Source organism: Nanorana parkeri, unplaced genomic scaffold, assembly GCF_000935625.1.
Source record: "Nanorana parkeri isolate BGI_ZX_2015 unplaced genomic scaffold, ASM93562v1 scaffold435, whole genome shotgun sequence".
NCBI lineage: Eukaryota > Metazoa > Chordata > Amphibia > Anura > Dicroglossidae > Nanorana > Nanorana parkeri.
This window is the reverse complement of record NW_017306703.1, coordinates 429,356-450,040: the sequence shown is the minus strand read 5'-3', so window position 1 is coordinate 450,040 and position 20,685 is coordinate 429,356. Positions and strand designations below refer to the sequence as shown.

General features: G+C 42.7%; 1 protein-coding gene across 1 annotated transcript in view; it reads right to left on the bottom strand.

Moving 5' to 3' along the window:
- PCGF2 (polycomb group ring finger 2) overlaps positions 1-20,663 on the bottom strand; it is a 40,405-nt gene extending 19,742 nt beyond the window's left edge. Inside the window, exon 1 of the mRNA XM_018560156.1 lies at positions 20,608-20,663. The gene's annotated coding sequence lies outside the window, so the exon portion shown is untranslated. The remainder of the gene's footprint in view (positions 1-20,607) is intronic.
- Positions 20,664-20,685: the final 22 nt, after the last annotated feature.

Sequence of the window (20,685 nt, the reverse complement as noted above, 5' to 3'; positions counted from 1 at the left end):
GTAAACTAAAGTAAGACTGTGGTCCATCGCGGGAATGAGCATGGGGTGGTGGCTACTTACAACACACATAGAATCATGGGGAACAAAAGTAGCCACACTCCAGAAGGAGTTACATAGTTAAGGCACTTGAATGCATTTTTAAATATTTAACTCCTGAGTGTAGGGTCACTTTAAAAAATAAAAAGAGAAACATCTAAAAAGTGCAGCAACTTATAGCAACCCATTACAACAAGGAGAATTCCTCAAATATGACTGCACTTCATTACCGCTCCTGGTGGAGCTTTACAGTATAAGTGTGGGAAAGTTTTAGTTATAAAGCTGTCTGTTCACAAAGCGGTGTGTAGCTTACAGGTCCAAGTCTATATACAGTCCTAGCCAAAAGTTGAGAATGACACAAATAATAATTTCCAAAGTCTGCTGCTTCAGTTTGTATGATGGCAATTTGCATATACTCCAGAATGTTATGAATAGATAGATAGATTGCAAAGTCCCTCGTTGACATGAAAATTAACCTTATCCCCAAAAAAAATTTACACTGCATTTCAGCCCTGCCACAAAAGGACCAGCTGACATGTCATTGATTCTGTCGTTAACACAGGTGTCAGTGTTGACGAGGACAAGGCTGGAGACCAGTCTGTCATGCTGATTGAGTTAAGCTGGCCATACACCTTACAACCATCACAAGACTTTTGTCTTGCGATGGTTGTAAGGTAATTAAAAAAACGTACGATCTGCCCATCTTGGACAGGCAGATCGTACTTGCGATCATCGCAAGCCTGCCCCGCTGAGGGTTGCTTCTCAGCCAAGGGAGTGGGCTCACTCACAATTTTGCCTAAGAACACAGCCATCAATAAAGAATGGTACAAAAATATCCTCCAAGAGCAACTTCTCCCAAACATTCAGGAACAGTTTGGTGACTAACAATGCCTTTTCAAGCATGATGGAGCACTTTGCCATGAGGCAAAAGTGATAACCAAGTGGCTTGGGGAAAAAAACGTCAAAATTTTGGGTCCATGGCCAGGAAACTCCTCATTGAGAATGTGTGGTCAATCCTCAAGAGGCACGTGAACAAAAAAAACCCCACAAATTCTGACAAACCACAAGCATTGATTATGCAAGAATAGGCTCCCAGCAGTCAGGATGTGGCCCGGAAATTGATTGACAGCATGCCAGGGCGAATTGCAGAGGTTTTGAATAAGAAGAACACTGCACATATTGACTCTTTGCATAAACTTAATATAATTGTCAATAAAAGCCTTTGACATTTATGAAAGTGCTACGCTATGTAATTATACGTCAGTATACCATAGTAACATCTAACAAGAAGATATTAAAACACTGAAGGAGCAGACTTTGTGAAAATTAATATTTGTGTCATTCTCAAAACATTTTGCCAGGACTGTACAGTATAAAATTCCAACCAACCATTCTAGTCTACATTGCTTTCTGCATTATACTTTTTATGAAGCCATGTTATCTATCCTCTTATAGAACCCACTTTTCATTTTCAATAAGAGCACTCAAGAAATCCTTAATGTAATAATAGGCTGGGGTCTTATCATATAAATGTGAAATAGTTAGTGGTTGATACCACAATTGTGTTAGTTATGTTATAAGGGAAATTCCCTGGTAAGACTTGTGGAAATAGAATATAGCATAATGATAATGATAGGGTCTGCTTACCACTTACCCAACTATGTTCCACCATTGTGCATTTAACTTTCTCTGTAGCACAGTGCACAACATCATATTGTGGAATAGAAATGTAAGTGATTCAAAAAAAGGATTTCGTTTTAAAGTGACACTACACTCAGGAGTTAAATCTTAAAAATGCATTCAAGTACCTTAACTATTAACAAAAATGTAGTTTGTGTATCACTCGGCTGTAGATCCTCAAATCATCATCTCTAAATTGGTGCTGGCACTGCCCTTCCTTCTGAAGGGTGGCTACTTTTGTTCACCATGGCCCGTGTGTGTGTGTTGTAAAGCAGCCACCGCTCCTAGCTCGCTCCTGTGATAGACTACAATCTCAATACAAATGAATAAACTAAACGTGGGATTGTAGTTAGTCCCTCACGGAAGTGAGCTTGGAGTGGTGTGGTGGGACCATGGGGAACAAAAGTAACAACCCTCCTGAAGGAAGGACAGTGTCAGCATGAGTTCAGAGATGATTTGAGGATTTACCGTTGAAGATAGACAAAAGCTACAGTTATGCTAATAGTTAAGGTACTTAAATGCACTTTACGCTACAGTAGTTTCTGCTGCACAGAATTTCTCTTTGGAGTGACAACAAAATCGCTCCAATATTGCAATTATTTGGAACTTTATGCTATGTGAAGCACGACTATATAGGTCACATGGATTTGTGATTGTTGCGAGCAATTGTAACGCTGCTAAAGTGTATGCCATTTTCGCAAACTGCTTTCACATAGCACTTCACAATAATTCAGTTAGTTGCAAAGCCTGTGTCAGAGGTGGAAAAGGAGGACATTTGTAATGGTCAAAATGTTTGAACAACACACCCTTTACCACACCCCCATTTTTAAGTTATCATTTCAAATATATTATTAACAGAGTTGGAAAATACAGCATTCACGTCACCAGGTGTCATGGGTGATCACTTCATTTTCTATATGCAAATGTCAGAATATATTGAAAACAGTATAAAACAAGTGTATCCAAACATAATATACAAAGTAATTAGTGCTCTCTTATTTAAGTCCTTCTAAAGCAAACTTCTTTGATGATAGCCGTTCTTACCAACCTGAAATCTTCTGTTTATAAACACCTCCGTGGCAGATACCCGTCTGTCAAGTGTCTTTCTTTGGAAGAACTTGTTTTGAATAAAAGCAGAGACATTATCACTATGCTAGGATTATGATTCCATGTAAGACACATCACTTGTTTTAGAGCTAGACCGCCTAAACCTAAAATTTCACTTTATCACTTGGTTACATTAAGTCTTTTATTAGTTACACCTTTAGCGCTTTGATATATATTTTCTCGATTATCACTATGCTGCACATGTGCAAAGAGCAGAGCTGTAGGAGGGGCCCAGCAAGCTCCACCCACTACAAGCTGCCTGCATAAAACTACAGGAGGAGGCGGATACAAGACCAGTCACCGTGAACAAGGAGAGAGCGCAGCACTGACTGGTCTTTACTACAGAAAATTAATGTACAGAGGCACAGTTTCACATTTGAATACTGCACAGATCTGGAAGACACAACACATGCCAATATTCAAGTAACAATTCATATGCCCCTTGCATTTAGACAATACATGCTTAAACTAGAGTTCAGCTTTAATAGTCAACATACTTAAAAGGTGAACTCCAAGATAAATTTTATGCATACTTACATCAGTCCAGCTTGGCCCAATAAAAGGTATGCATATTTTATACCTGGTCAGCCCACATGGATCCTGTAAAGCGCTGAAGTAGTAGGAGCTACAACAATGCTTTAATCCTGTTCCTGATCCCTTATGGTGCTGTGCCGAGTAGCTTCCCCTCTGCTCTAAAAACACAGGAGGTCAACTGCTTGGGACAGCAGCCATTCAGAGAAGCCTATTTTTTTAAATCAATTAATACAAGGTATTCTCTGATTGGACGAAGGGTAGTGACATCACTATTGAAAGAAATTGCTTACACACACACACACACACACACACACACACACACCACATATAAGCCTCATAAGGGGACCGAATCCCATATTAGCACACAATTGTCCCATAAAATCCAATGGGGCAAATTTGTTCAAGACTCACTGATGTCATTTGACTACAATACCAAAACCATCCTTCCTCTCGACTCATTGTCTTGTCGGTCTATACCAGCAGTCCCTAAATGACGGACAACAGTAGGGACACAGGCCGGGTGGCGGTTCTGTCGGGACCAAGATCGCCGACCTGTGCTGGGCTATGGCTGGCTGACAGTGGATATAGCGGCCTCCAAGGCCGGTGTTTGCACTGCCAACCATAACCCCCTGCTTAGTCATTACTTTCTAGGACCGCTGACTTCCTAGCAACCAATGACGTCAGGCAGGGCCGGCTGCTACAACTACAAGTGATCTGCAGCCACCCAGATCACTTGCACTAGTCTTCTGTTGTGCCGGTCTACTTTATATGTAATGATCATAAGAGTTCTTCTTTAATCTGTGCATAATGGAAAGGCTTCTTTTCAGTAAGAGTACATCTGGAGATTTCGTCTTGCCTCTAGTTCCAGTGGCAACTGTAAAAAAAAAATTCTCCTAGTAATCATGGTCAGCAGGACAAATAGTGAGAGAAGAAGGACTTCCCAACAGAGATATAGACAGCAATAAAAATCTCCACAAAAGTCAAGTAAAAAATGGTATATGGGATTAAGGGCCGTTCACACCACCTGTGCCCGTGCGTGCACTTTTTTTTCAATGCATGGCATTTGCAGTACCATGGCCAATCGCACTGCGTGCAGGAGGGGCATTTGGGGTGTCATTGAAATTAATGGCACGCAAAGCATCTCCATCTGCAATAAACGCACAAAAGGTGGTGAGAAAGGGCCCTAACGAAGGTAAAAAAATAACTATTATTTTAAAAGCCACCCACAGCATTATACTTAAAACTGACAATTGTCATGATCCAAACTAAGCATGGCAAAACTTCCTATCTGTGCCCAGGACCGGGTTTACTCTCCCTGCTGCCCCAAGGCCAGGTTTCTCAATGCACTCCCCTACCCGCCAACCCCCCCATGGAGAATGGCAGACCTGCAGACTGCATTCAAAACAAGCGGCGGCTTCCCCGCTGTACATATAGCTCTGCTTGCCCAAAGCAGGGCTAAATGTAGAAAACAACTACTCGCCCGGAACTGCATGTCCCGGGCATCAGGAGATAGGAATTCCACACCCGTGCTGCCCCTCTACTCCCTGCTGCACCGAGGCCAGGACTTGGTTGGCCTTGTGGTAAATCCGGCCCTGTCTGTGCCTATCTGCATCAATGCTAGTGAGTATGACTGGTGAAACAACCCCCTTGAAATAAATAAAAGCACTCAATCTAAAGAGACCTCAATTTTAACTATAGCAATCCCTGGAGTAAAAAATAGGACTTGTCCTTAAGAATAGAGACACACACACACAATCTCAGCAACAAGACTTCCAACAATCCAAAGTAGGTAATAGTAGGGCTTCAACTAACAAATATTTTCATAATCAGTTAGACAAATATTTTTTTACATTAAAATTGGCCAAACTAAATAAATAGGAGCCTTAAAATTTAAAATAAATACACAAATGCAGTGTTACAAAGTTTACTTCAGAATAAAACTGCACGCACAATTTTTTGCAATCGCATCGCACTGGAACACACGGCATTGCGGTATGTTATACCGTATAGTGTCTGCTGCTCCTCTCTGACAATGCCTCCACTGGCTTCCAATAGCCCGAGGCACACAATTCAAAATGCCAACATCATCATACAAAGAAATCCGCAACTTTGTCCCCAGATACATCAACAACCTCATCTCAAAATATCCTCTTCTCTCAAGACCTCCTGCACTCTACCTCACCACCTCCTCCCATGCTCGCCTCCAGGACTTCTACAGAGTACTTTTCCTCTGGAACTCCCTACCCCAACCTGTATGACCATCTGCTACTCTGTCCGCCATTAGGCGATACCTGAAACATCATCTCTTCAGGGAAGCCTATCCCACCTATCTACTGAGCCGACATGTGACAGTTTCATTGTCATAGGTCGGCTAGAACTATGAGGTAAGTTAAAAGCACTCACCTCATAGTTCTCTTTTAATAGTGATCTGATGCAGGCTGCAATCCACCACATAATAGATCACAACAGCAGTGATCTATTGCTCTAGGGAGAGACAGGACATGAACTTTGCCCAAGCCTCCGTCCTGACAGGAAGTGCCGTTTTGTAACTTCTACAAATCGCTCCTATGGATCGGACGTCAAAGCCACGTGTTGCAGCTCCTACGTTTAGTAGTGGACCCCAGCTGTCAGGGGATAGCTGGCAATTCAAGCATTACAGCCAGCTAAGACCTGCAGCAGCCACTGAGCCCTGGTACTATTTCAGTACCATTTTGAATGGCAGCTGGCACCCAAGTTTTTAAAAAAATGATTGTTGTTTTTAACAAGGAGGAAAAGAGACAAGGCAAGTGAATTCCACCACAGGCCAGTTATAGTCCCTACAGAACACAAAAGTTAAGATCAATTGTTTTAGACATTTCACAGATTGGTCAACCTCTGCCCATCTTTACTTCTGAGACCCTCTGGACCTCTGCCCATTAGAGCTGCAGCTAACGATTATTAGGCCAATTATTGAGTTCGATTAATCGGATAAAAAATAAAATACATTTTTAAAAATGGCTCCAGTGATGAGCTACTAGTTTGTATTGAGATTGTAGTCCATCACAGGAGCAAGCTTGGAGCGGTGATAGTAAATAAGTGTGGTGTGCAATATAGTGAAATAAAAAAAGTGTAAAACTATATAGCAATGAATGCAGAATTGCACCGGCTATAGAGGACTACAAATCCCAGCATGGGCGTGCAGGCTTACCTGAGCAGTCTTCCAGCAACTTGCTTCTGAGATAGGGCCTGTCTATCGGCGATTGTCATCCCCCCAAACCTGCTCCTTCTTACGTCTTCACTTCTTCTCCCCGCGTGCCTGTGCTGATCGTGGATGTGGGAGGGCGGTGAGTGTGAGGTGGTGAGGAGGTGCGGCGCGCAGCGTGTGTGGAGCCGTGGACAGGGCCAACTAACCAGAAGCCGATTAATCGATGATTGGAAAAGTTGACAACTTTTTCAATAATCAATTATGTCGATTAGTTGTTGCAGCCCTACTGCCCATCTTTACTTCTGAGACCCTCTTAACCTCTGCCCATCTTTACTTTTGAGACACTCTGCCTCTCTAAAGGTGCCCATACACTGCTCGATTCTCGTACGAGAATCGCGGGAAATCCCGCGATCGTACGAGAATCGAACAGTGTGAACGAAGACGTGCAACCGTTTCTACTGTACGGTCGCACGTCTTTTGTCTAAGGAGCATGTTAGAAAACCAGCCGAGAATCGTACGATTTTCGGCTGGTTTGAACGGTGCTCGGGAGACAAATGCCGAACGGGCCGGTGTGCGCACGCGCACACTGCCCGTTCAGCATTGCGGTCATCGGAAGCCGGGCTTGCGATGATCGAGAGTGCGATCTGCCTGTCCAAGATGGGCAGATCGTACGTTTTTTTAAATCACTTTACAACCATCGCAAGACTAAGGTCTTGCGATGGTTGTACAGTGTATGGCCACCTTTAGATGCTCTTTTTATACCCAATCATGTTACTGACATGTTCCCAATTAACCTAATTAGTTGCAAAATGTTCTTCCAGCTCTTCCTTCTTAGTACCACTTACTTTGCCAGCTTTTTGTTGCCCTATCCCAACTTTTTTTCAGACGCGTTGCTGCCAATTTCAAAATTACGTTATTTTATCTAAAACATGATATGTTTTTTAATTTTCTATTGTAATCAAATACGGCTTTATGAAATTTGCAGATCATGGCATTCTGTTTTATAGTTAGATTTTACACATCGTCCCAACTTTTTGGGGAATTGGGAGTTGTATTTCATGTCTACATGAAAGGATAATTGAAGTGAATCTTCACACATTTTATTGTTTGAACATTCTCAAATCCTTTAGTAAATCAGCCCCTATATATCTACTTCTTCAGATTTAGGGATTAGATTGATTACATGTTTAATCTGGACATAAATTAGTAGGAATGCAAAACATGGATATAAATCACAGTTCAAAGGGTACAGATGCAACCACAGATTCCTAAGATACCCTGTTATCCAGAATGTTAGCACTGCCATGTGGTATATAGCAAGTACATCAATGATCTCACACAGTGTGTTACTGGATCTCACCTAATCAGTATACTAATGGACTGATGTAAAAAAATTCCGCCCAGCGCATAGCATCAGTGGCAGAATGCCGTTCACAAGGTGCATTCTCCGATGGAGGCGAGGAGCTTAGGAATTTCCTATAATCTACAGCTCCATCTAGTGGCGGGAATGCCTTGCGAACGGCATTCGCCCACTTACACACTGGGCAGAACGTTTATACATTAACCACCAAGTCAATATCTGCTGTTGTATATAATCTTCTCCTGTGGCCATATTTTCTGCATCGGGTACATACTGAATTGTGAAAGATGTGATCTCTGTAGGAGAGCAATATCGATCTAGAATGCCATTGAAATGTCTTTATACTTTTTGTGTTTGTAAAGTGATGTCAACCCCTTCACATTCCACGTTTGTATTTTCATATATAAAGTATTAGCATTACAGGGCAAACAATAATAAGGGTATAACAACCAAGTAAGGGGTGGGTCTCCCAGTGAGGCTCCCATCCTGAACCTTGTTAAACCCTGCCCAAGATGAGTCTAGGGATTTTTAACTTAGAACTATTGTTTTGATCTGAAAACAGGGCTTTCACGACTTTTGCCTCTGCTGCAGAGATGCGAGTTCTCCTAATAGGAGATCATGTATGCAGCTGAAATAATACTATCAGGCCCATTTAAGATGGAACTGAACTCAGGCAGAAGACAGGCAGAGAAAAAAAGCCCCAGTTTTGCCTGTATTCTTCCTAAGGGCCTGTTCACACGACATCCGTTTTGTGTGCTGACCTGATCCGTACGCTCCTGCACTAAAAATGCATCCCAATGTATCCCTATGTGTTTTATGGGCTACAGTTCTCACGTGCGCAGTCCGGAAACGCAAAACGCATCAAAAATGCACTGCACTGCAGCTAACATACTGACAGCCCCACTCAAAAAAAATAAAAATTTTTTTTTTTTTTTGCTGGTGTGAACAGGCCCTTAAGCTAAATATGTTGCTTATGATCAACTAACCTTGTCTTGGTCTGTACTGTGTATCTGTGTTTTTTATTTTCAGCTTCGGCCTTAAAAGATTTTGGCGCATCCCTTCATAAAATTAGTTAATGGCTTTTCAAGACAGTGTCTTGGATACATACTGTATAAAAGGTTTAATTTGCGCCTCTCAAAAAACAGAGATGAAGTAGGTATGTCTTGAGTCTGGTGTCCTATATTGATTTGCCCCAGGTGGCTGGAGGTTGAGACCTGCATTGAGGGTAAGCGTCTCCCCATTAATTTGCCTCAAGAATATACCTTACCAACTGATGTGTGGCTACAACGCACTACTGGAAAGCTCAGGGCTTGCAGAGTGCTCTAGTGATTAAATCAGCAAAGTAAACAGTATGACCCTTAGCCACCAAAATGTGTCCTGTATGCTCTGAGGGATTGTGATTTTTCTGTTAAGTCCTTATAGCACATTAAAGCAGAACATGGAGATTTGTGGGACCTAAGCAATGTACCTTTTCCACTTTAAACAGGTCAGAAAAGGCCTAGGATTGGAGGAGTACTGCAGCCAAATTTCTGTAAAATCATGTTCAATATATTTAATTACAGGGGGCGGATAATTGAAAATGATGCATGTGTTTGCTAGTTCTTTCATTCTGTTTGTTATATCTGAGACAGATTGTATAGCCTATAAAGTGTTAGGGCATCTCTGCCCAACACACCACACCCTCCCAGGACTGTAACTTATTTTGTATTTGCTTCCCTGCTCAGAGGATGAGAAACGTTGGCCCTAAGTGTGCCGCTGCCACAGGACTACCTGACCCCACTAACTGTCTACCCATTCTTACACGGCACCGAAGTACTAACACCCAAGGTCCGCACTCCCCACGTCATACACTACTGAGACTGGACAAGAAAGAGTCCTTCTAGATCAGGCTAGTGACCCTCCAACACCCATTTCTAGTATAACACTAAAAAGACCTGCTGTCATAGACATTTATGATGGAACATACCAGGGACAGCACGACCTAGAGGCTCAACTATCGCCTGCTATGCTCCCCTTCCACTACGGGTTTACCTTTTGTGCCATTGCACTGTGCACTTCTGTAAAGCTGCCCATACACTGTTAGAATATGATATGAATGTTTGTTCAAAATAGTTCATCCGGCCTTCGATCTTGACACCAAGTCATATTTTGTTTGAAAGGCCTTAAAATGTTCACCCAGATGTGCTACTTGAGTGGAATCCCAGATGTAGTGAACAGATTTCTTTTGTGCACATCGACATTCCAATACATACAATTTTTCTGGAACGAAAATCATATTCACGCTTAGAATTTTGTTTGTTCAGATAAGAAATGAGAAAACAAAATTCCAAAATGGTCGCAAACTAATGATGGTTAGACTCCACTAACCATTAGAGGGTCAAATTAATGTTCTGACAATTAAAAATTTCCAATGAAATTCTACTGGTATATGGCCAGCGTAACACTGTTTAGTATGTAGTGGGTCACTGACCTCTACCCTTCTGCAAAATGACTTGCCCAACCCATATTTGTGTTCTTTAACCTGCCTATAAAGTGTATATCCAAGTAACCCCCCGGCCTCCCATATTAAACATAAATAAAGTGCCCAAGATTTACATATCCTCTCCACAGTGCAGCACTGTTCATAACTTCATCCTCATCGCTTTACAATATAAGGAAGACATTACAATCACTATACAATTCAAGACAAGATGGTAAGGAGAGCCGTGCCCGTGAGGGTTTACAATCTAAATGGCCAATTACTTATTAGAAATTCGGAGAGACAAGAACCCCACTCATCCTTTTCCTATGACTATGTGCTGGGGACAATGAGATCGAACTCTGCCCCTGTGGTAATAACTGCAGTTAGCAGTCCAGGAACTAACTTGTCCAAATGTATCTTCTGTTACCATTGACTACAATGTTGTGTCGTTATACGTTTTTCCAGTTATGATTCTAGTAGCAGGGCATTATAGTTAGGTGAGGTTACAGCCCTGGTGGGGCTTTAGTTGTCCTGTCGCTGTCCTCAGCTGGCTTGACTGCTCGCAGTTTGATTTAACAACACACACTTGCCACCCCCTCGCTGACCAAGGTCCAGTCTGCCAAACTGACCACATATATATCAGCAGGAAAATAATTAAAAGGAGAACTATGAGGCGAGTGCTTTTCACTCACCTCATAGTTCTAGCCGGCCTGTGACAATGTGACTGTCACAGGTCGGCTCAGTAGATCGGGAAGTGAGCGAACACATACCGGTGTTCGCTCACTTCTCGATCCTGTCACGGCTCTCTGCCGTGACAGGGGAGGGGCTGGATTCCTCCCTCCCCGATCCACCAGCGCTGACTGGCGGAACGGACGGGAGAGAAGGCGGGTACAGCTGGCTCTGCCACTAGATAGGCAGAGCCAGCTGTCAGTCACGCAGCTGGGCGGATCTCGACATCGATGTCGGGATCCGCTCCGGCGTCTCAGTATACCGCGAGCTGTAGCTCGTGGTATACTGAGCTTAGGGTGACGGGAGGACGCTAGTTTGTGTCCTCCCGTTACCCTAAGGAGAACTATGGGGAAAAGCCCTGACTCCATAGCTCTCCTTTAAGTTAAGGGGAAGAAGGAAATAATTTGGGCTGATTGAGGTAAACTAAGGGTTAATTAGGGTTTAAATAAGAACACATTTTATTAAAAACAAAACCTTTTTTTGTCAGGTTGCTTTGACTGACATAGTATGCAGAACAATACGAATCCCTTTCACCTGCAGATGAATGGAACAGAGTAAATACAAGGTAACAATGTTACTTTGTACCTCTCTATCATGCATCTGAAACGTGTTTATAAACATTGTGTTACCGGGTAGAAGGTCTCTTTTTTTTTCCTTCACAGCAGCTGCTGATATAGCCGTGTACTTACATGAGCCTTTTTGAGCATGTATAACACACCCAAAGTTCACAACTGGTTAATTACTTGTTATCTGAACGTTGCCTTGCACCTTCTTACATTGTGCTTTACATGCCTGAATAAACTTAAATAAAAGAAAATATTAAAACAGAGCCCCAACTATGATGGGTTCTCTTCGATCGAAACCGGTAGTGAAGTATATAGGTGTAAGGTAAAGATGGCAGCCTCGCATGGCGTAAGCCCATGCTTCGAGTGGCCCGGAAAACATGCTATGGTGCGCAGGCGCGCACAACCGAAGGTGCGCACGCGTGACGCTTCAACCTTGATAGTCTGGCCTATTTAAATCGAGCCTGCCCTTACCACATTGCTGATGGTCTTTCAGCTAGTGTTTCTGTTTACCTGCTGCTCATTTTTGACCCGGATTGTTTGGACTCTCTCTCTTTCTAGCTGCTTTCTGCCTATCAATTCTGTCCTTCATTGCAAGGCTTCATTGATCTTTGGCTCCCTCGACCCACCCTGTTTCTACGTTGCCCACCTGGTTTGACCTCTGGCTTTGCTGGCTTCCTGCAATCGTACGTCTCCTGCACAGTGTCCGGTCCCCTAGGTGGCACTCGTGCCCCTCGCTGTCCTTCCACTCCATGTTCCCAACCCTAGAGGGTATAAGACACGAGTCTACCTGTCTCTCACCATCTGCGTGATATTAGGCAGCCATTATCCCTTATAAAAATAAAAAAAAACAAAACAAAAAAAAACAAAAAAAAAAAAACACCAATTCTCTAGCGGTCATGCTGATCCAATGGAATCAATCGTTTTTGAAGCACTCATCTAGAACAGGTATACAGTCAGGCAACATTTTCAAGAGATGATCAATGGAAGCCCCTATATTTCCCTCATTGCAGTTTTTCTTTATCTAAATCATAGTTACCTTGTTCCCCATCAACCAACTGTAGAAATGGAAGGAAAGTTGCACATTTCTGTGTAAGAAGTTTCACATATATAACAGGCAAAGAGGGGTGCACTTTGGCTGCACAGGCAGGGAATCTTTTGTCTAGCTAGTGGAATGGAGGCCATTTTCACAAATACTGGACATATATACTGCCACCATTTTCAGTAATGGCTTCATGCTGAAGTTAATATTTTAGAGTTGAATGGGTTTTAGGCCACTTGTTTAGCCAAATAATATGCAATATGTGTGATTCAGTCCTCTGCTGAGAGTTTAAGGAATCTGAAATAAAGAGAAGAGAGAGAAAAGGAAAGAAAGGGAGCATGGAAAAGCCAGGAATATGGAAATCTGCAAATTAGGCTGGAGAATTTAGATGCTAGCATTATAATTCTGTAGTAATATCAAGTGCATAACTTAAGATGCATAATTAATAAATGTCATCAATGTCTAGATTTTGCACCGGAATGGACAGAATCTGAAACGATTGGTTGTACACAATTTTCCAATATGTTCTGTATAGCACACGCATCAAAAATGGCTGCAAAATCCCCATGACCCAGCAGCAATCCACTCTTGCTCTACTTATCTCCTTCTGTGAACATAAGAAGCCCCTTCTGATTAATATACTTCAAGTGGAACTCCATGCAAAATGCTTGCTTTTAGTTTTGGATAAAGTGGGGAAGAGTTTGTAGCCACTGTTTAGATTTTCATTTCTGTCTGTATCCCTCTTGAGATTTACCCTCGCTTGACCTATTAAAACAAATGAGTTTTCTTTTGGTCTGCTGATATGCAGAGCTTCTATACAGCAGAATCAAGGATGCTGTCAAAAATCAGCAGAAGAGTGTGGAGATGAGGATCTGAAACCTGTGTAACCAAACCTGTTGGCTGTACGTTCAGGGAAAAAAAAAAAAAAAAATAGCACAATAACAGGTGTGCTTTGTAGTAGCAAGGAACACCGGACTGGACAAATCCCAGGAGCCAAGTAGCTAACTTTTCTTAAAAAAATAAGAGCACTTTTAAACAAAATGCATTTATTCTTTTTACGAATACTCCCCTCTCCCTTGACCTAAATGATCCCTCCATAGATCTATACTTATCGAGATCCAAGGGCCACTGCTCTGCTGTTTGTTGCAAGTCTCTTTCTCCTGGCCATGTCCATCTCCAATAGATGTTTATGGGGCTGTAGTGTGCAGGTGCGGCCAGCATAGGGAGCACTGCCGAGCTGGATGTACACGATAGAAGAACTGTGCCCGTCAGATCTCGGTAAGTACAGATCAATGGGGGGAGGGTTTGAATGTTTAGGTTAGTAGTGGGGGCAAAAGGGATAAGTGTACTTTGTTTCAAAGTGCACTTATTCTTTAAAAATGATAGCTGGCACCTAACTTTTGAGGTTCTCTCTAGTTATTGTCAAAGTAGCTGGCTCCTAAAAACTCCTACAAGGAATTTGAATGTAAGAGCATCACTGGTTGCTAAAGGTAATTGGCCTTATTTTAGCTTCAGGCTCACCACTCCTGAGTTGGAGGTGTGTGCACAAGAAGAGAAGTGCCTGGCACACCAGGAACACATTGCTAGGATAGGTATAATAAAAGGCAGATTAAAAAGGAATAAAAAATACAAATCCTATCCAGAGAACTGATAAAAACAAAATGGCCACAGACTGTGGAGTCCTGATGTCAGCAGCAGTTGGATGACCATGTGGAACATTTACTATGCAGTAAATATGCTGCAACATCTCAATTCATGGCATTGGAACTTCTTGTTATATATTCATTTATGAGATTCCAGAAGCAGAAGGTACCAAAAATAGGTGCAGGTGTCAGCCTGTCCTGCATGTGGGATCGTGTGAAAGCATATAAATAATGCAAATTCTAGACATGAAAGAGAAATACACCTGTCAGTGGAGGTAAAGCTATAGTGGCTCCACAAGTTCTGGGACACCTGATACGTCCATGCTTATTCCAAGACAGTGACAAGTCTATATGTGGGTATACAACAGTGGGTTTTTTTCTTACCTAAATCCCCCATGCCCATGTCTCTCACTAGCACCTTTTCCAGTTGATCCCACGGTGCCGGGTCCCCTCTGCATGACATCATTACACCATGCCGTCTTCTGAATCCTAACAGGACCCCTCTTTCCTGCTGGACAGCCAATAGGAAATGTCCATGTCACCCAGGCAGAGATGTGGACACCCAAACAAAAACCCTCTTACTTTGTAGTGACGACAGAAAACTAGTAACCCAATTACCACAGATTTATTTAAGTAATTTGGACTATAAGGTTCATTCAGCGATTAATTAGGTGGGGTCTAATGCTCAGAGAGGTGTTATTAAACTCTCAAACCTTTTTCAATAATGAATCCAGATCAAACAATTGTATCCTGCCTGTCCAAACAAAAAAAACAAAAAAAAGTCACGATCTGGATTTAGCTGAGCAAATAGGTGAGAGCCTTCCATTGGATAAAAGGTCTAGGTTCATGAGCCCAAAAAATGAGGCCAGCTGCCTACCTGAATATACTGAATGACCAGGTTTTTCTATCAATGGATTTTTTTCTTCCCTGATGGCACGGACATATTGGAAGATGACAATGCCAGGATTCATCGGACTCACAACTGTGAAAGGGTTATTCAGGGAGTATGAGACATCATTATCACACATGGATTGGCCACCACAGAGTCCAGACCTTAACCCTATGGAGAATCTGTGGGATGTGCCAGAGGAGACTATAAGCAGTGGTCCAACTCTCTCATCATCACTATAAGATCTTGGTGAAAAATGAATAAAACTCTGGACAGAAAGAAAATGTTGTGACATAAGCTTTTCAAAAACAATGCCACAGCGAATGCGCGCCATAATCAAAGCTATAAGTCACGATCTGGATTTAGCTGAGCAAATAGGTGAGAGCCTTCCATTGGATAAAAGGTCTAGGTTCATGAGCCCAAAAAATGAGGCCAGCTGCCTACCTGAATATACTGAATGACCAGGTTTTTCTATCAATGGATTTTTTTCTTCCCTGATGGCACGGACATATTGGAAGATGACAATGCCAGGATTCATCGGACTCACAACTGTGAAAGGGTTATTCAGGGAGTATGAGACATCATTATCACACATGGATTGGCCACCACAGAGTCCAGACCTTAACCCTATGGAGAATCTGTGGGATGTGCCAGAGGAGACTATAAGCAGTGGTCCAACTCTCTCATCATCACTATAAGATCTTGGTAAAAAATAAATAAAAACTCTGGACAGAAAGAAAATGTTGTGACATAAGCTTTTCAAAAACAATGCCACAGCGAATGCGCGCCATAATCAAAGCTAAAAAGGTGTCCAATAAAACATTACAGTGTGTGACTTTACACAGTGGTCCGACTCTCCCATTATCACTACAAGACCTTGGTAAAAAAAATGAATGCAACTCTAGACGGGAATACATTTTGTGTATTGCTCAGGCTTGTGGAAGGCGGTCCAATGAAATATTGGAGTGTGTGACTTTTTTTTTTGGTTTGGTCAGGCAGTGTGTGTTTACTGTTTTACATGCCTCTAGGTAAGGTTTATATCCCCATGATGGTGTGTATCTCTGTTTGTTTATAGACTAATCCTATGATTTTAATACACGGTTAGTAGAAATGGAGCCATTCTTTTATCGCTTTAGACAGATTAGAGCAGAGCCAAAATCTCAGTTGGGTTTTGCCTGTATATTTCTTATGGTGATTTTCCCTTTTTTGTTTTTTTTTCTGGTGACATAAAAGGAAATCAAGTAATCTTGCCAACAGAAACCTTAAGAGCAGCAAAAATCCGAAAATGTTCATATGCTGTCTGTATCTTCTTTTGGAAAGCAGTATATATTGCCCAGCAAACGATTTATTTACATTTTTCCCAAAGCACTTACAGTCATTGTGTTTCCAAACAGCTCCAACTCTCTCAGCTCGGCTACCCTGAACTTCCTGTCCAAAACAATATCACGAGGGACAGGGCAATCTCCAGCAGCTGTCCATCTACTAGCTTGGAGAAGGGAGGAGGAAGCAGGGGAGAGGCAAACCCTGCTGTGCCTGTGTATATGTAAAGACACACACACACACACACCTTACTAGCACACACAAGGGTGGCTCCATAAGATCCTGCTAAGTAAAGGAGCCACCCTAAAACAGGATATCAAGGCCAGTGCTCAGGGGACCAGCTAATTCTGCAGGAAAGCAAAACGTTTACACATCAAGAAGCAGCATCCATTGTAAGTGATTTAATCAGCATTTCAAATAGCTTAAAATGTTTTGACTTCATTATTACTTTAAATACTAAAGCTATAATAAGGATGACAGTTCAAGAGCATACGCCTTTACACTCAAACTGTATTTTGCCTTGAATAGGCAAATTGTTAGGCTTGCTCCAACAAATACTTCATTATGGTCCAATACTTCAACTATGGTGACCAACCCATTTCCCAAAGTGCAGTACTCAGTGCCCGAGTGGCCAGTCACCAGGCCCAAGCGCTCTCACATGGGGACAGAGGAAAGAATGCCCAGCCCTAAACCTTGCTTCCAACAATGCAGTGCTTGGTGCATGATCAGCCAATGGCCAAGCTCTATTACATGTGGATGAAAGGAAGCATGCATAGCCTTGAGCCATGCTTTTCATGGTGCAGTATTTGGTGCTGGAATGCCAAGCCTCCAAGTGCTGCCACATAGGGCAGAGGGAGCATTAATAACCCCGATTAAGTTTTGATTTTGTGAATGTCACAAGAAATTTGGGGGCTGTAGTGGTGAATTGGGATGGTTGGGGAGCATGGCCCTAATACAGTGCATTTCTTTCATAAAATTATTATTTTCACATTTAAATGTGAGTCCACTTATGAAATAAGTGAAGTTAGTGAAATTAAGATCTTCAAGTCAAAATGTATAAAGCTCCAATTTGCACAGCACTTTACAAAATAAAGGGACACCATACAGTTACAATACAAGTCAAGTGGGTTAAGGGGGACCCTGCTCATGAAAGCTTACAATCTAAAAAAGAAGGACAAGTGATACAAAGGCATGAACTGTGAGGGATGAGCTGATGGAGAAAGTAAAAATTCAGTTTTAGGTAGAGGGGGGATAGGGTTCCCTGAAGAGATGAGTCAGGGCTCGCCTAAACATAGAGGTAGGAGATAGACAGAGAGGTTGAGGTAGGGAGTTCCAGAGGTTGGGAGAGACTCTGGAGGCCAGCATGGGAGGAGATGACAAGGGAGCTGAAGAGTAGGGAGTACTAGAAGGAGCAGAGAGGACAGTTTGGGTCATATTTTGAAAAGAGGTTGGTGATGTAGCTTGGAGCAGAATTGTAGATGGCTTTGTATATTATTGTTAGTATTCTGAATTTTATTAATTGCCGGTAGAAGGATTGGTAGGGAGGGGTGGTGGAAAGTGTATAGTTGGTAAGGTGTATATGTCTGGCAGTGGGGTTCATGATAGACTGAAGGGTGAATGGCCTGTGTAGAGGAAGGTGTAAAAGGAGGGATTTGCAATAGTCGAGGCGAGAGATAACCAGGGAGGGAATTAGTATCTTGGTGGTGTCATTGGTAAGAAGGTTTATTGTGGAAATGTTACGGAGGTGAAGGAAACAAGATTTAGACAGTGATTGGATGTGAGGCTGAAGGAGATGTCAGATTCCAGGATTGTTAATATTATATTATACAGGATTTATATAGCGCCAACAGTTTGTGCAGCGATTTACAATAAGGGAAAACATTACAATACAAGTCAAGACAAGATGGTAAGGAGGGCCCTGCCCATGAAAGCTTACAATCTAAAAGGGAGGGGCAAATGATACAAGAGGTGGTAGCTGTGTGAGGATGGCTTGTTTGAGAAAGCGATAGCTCAGTGATTGGGTTAAGGCCGGATAGGCTTGGGCCTAAAGGCAAACAGAGTAGGAGATAGCCGGATAGGGTGGGGTAGGGAGTTTAAAGGATTAGAGAGGAGTTGAGGAAGACTCTAGAGAAGTCCTGGAGGCTTGCATGGAAGGAGTTGACGAGGGAGCAGGAGGTCTTTTGGAGATCGGAGGGGACGGTTAGGCCTGGTTCACACCTGGGCGTTTTACAGCGCGTTCCTACGCTCTGTAAAACGATCAACATTTGAAAACCAATGATTGCCTATGGGCATGGTTCCCACCTGGGCGTTTTACAGCGCGTAGGAACGCGCTGCAAAACGCCCTACACCCAAAAAAGTACAGGAGCTTCTTTGGGGCGTATTTGCGACACGTATCCATTGGGATACAGCCAGGTAGCCCTCGGAAACGCGTGTTTGTCTTGCATTTTTTTTTTTACTGCGAATCGCGGTAAAAACGCGCATATTCGATACGCCTAGGTGTGAACCCAGCCTTAGGGTGATACTTTGAGAGGAGGTTGGAGAAATATCCGGGGGCAGAGTTGTGGATGGCTGTGTAAGTGGTTGTTAATATATTGAATTTTATCCTTTGGGTGATTGGAAGCCAGTGCAGGGATTGGCAGAGGGGGGTTGCAGACACTGATCGGTGGATGAGTCTAGCAGCAGCATTCATGATAGACTGAAGGGGGGGATAGCCTGTGTAGAGGTAAGCCAATAAGGAAGTTGCAATAGCCAAGTGGATGAGTATCTTTGTGGTGTCATTGGTGAGGAAGGAGCATATTTTGGAGATGTTACGAAGGTAAAGGCGGCAGGATTTGGATAGTGATTGGATGTGGGGAAGAAAGGTGAGGTCCGAGTCAAGGAGGACACCTAGCACTTTGGCATGGGGGGAGGGAGGGATAGTTGTGTTATCAATTACACCGAACACCTGGCAGGCAGGAGGAATTGATCACTTAGATATTGATCTAAATGGAAAATGGTGGTATGGTAGTGATGAAAGCTAAGTGTTGCCAGAGAAGGGCAACCAATGTTTGTACATTCGGTTTTCAAATGCATGGGGTTCACTTTGTGTTGCAGCATTAGATTTTTATTTTATTTTTAAACAAAAAACTATTTTTACTGTAGTATTGACCAATTTCTAACATTCATGTATTCTGATGTTTATAGATCCGGCAACTCTTATTTGATTTTATTTTAGCATGCTACTAGCAATGTTTTGCAGATAAGGAACATATTGCAGAGATGTGTCCTGACAAAAAGAGGATTCCCAGTAATGGAGCAGCAGACTCCATGGCTGAGTGCTTGAAGCACAGTGACAGGTGGGATGCCCCTCTTATGTAGTGCTTAGAGTAAATAAAAGGAAGCTAGTTAGAGCATCCAGGGCCATTCAATAACTGGCCATTCACTGGATGTTTTGCTTTTTGTTTTACTAAACAACAAATACATTGGCCACATGGACCATCAATAAAACACATAGTAAATTACACTTCCATGGCTGTCCCTGGAGGTGACAGTCTGACACATGGCAGATCTCACCATCAGCACTGAAGATATATTGTAATGACAATTGCTAGCAAAGGTGACTCTTTTCAGAGGTAAACAGCAAACTCTGATTGTGTTAATGGCTGTTCCCCCTCATAAAATGCGCAAATGACCCGCTAACACCACCATATAGCCATAGGAAGCTAAACACAGGGATCTGATGATGTCTGATCACAATCAATGGCAGTGCAATCATCAAAGCCCACATCAGGTGTTGTTCAAACATGTTTCCAAAACAAAAATAAGAGCCCTGGCCAGAATACATCAGGGATGGTTACAATATGGCATCCGTGGCCCAGAGATGGTCCAGCAGTCACTGGAGGATGGGGATGAACCTATAGAATCAGAGCAGGCAGACATCTCAGGGCCCCAAGGAATCAGGTCCATGGAAAACTGGGTGCTGTTCTGCAGAATCCCCCCCATCTTGCTCTTTGTAGAACAAGGGCTCACCCCAGCCCCCCTTCAGCTCCATCCCCCATAGACTATGAATAGAGATCTTACCTGATGCTGCTGGCTCTGCTCTCTCCGTGCTCCGCCAGCCAGATTATTTCTGCAAATGTCTTTTCCCCTCCCCCCTCA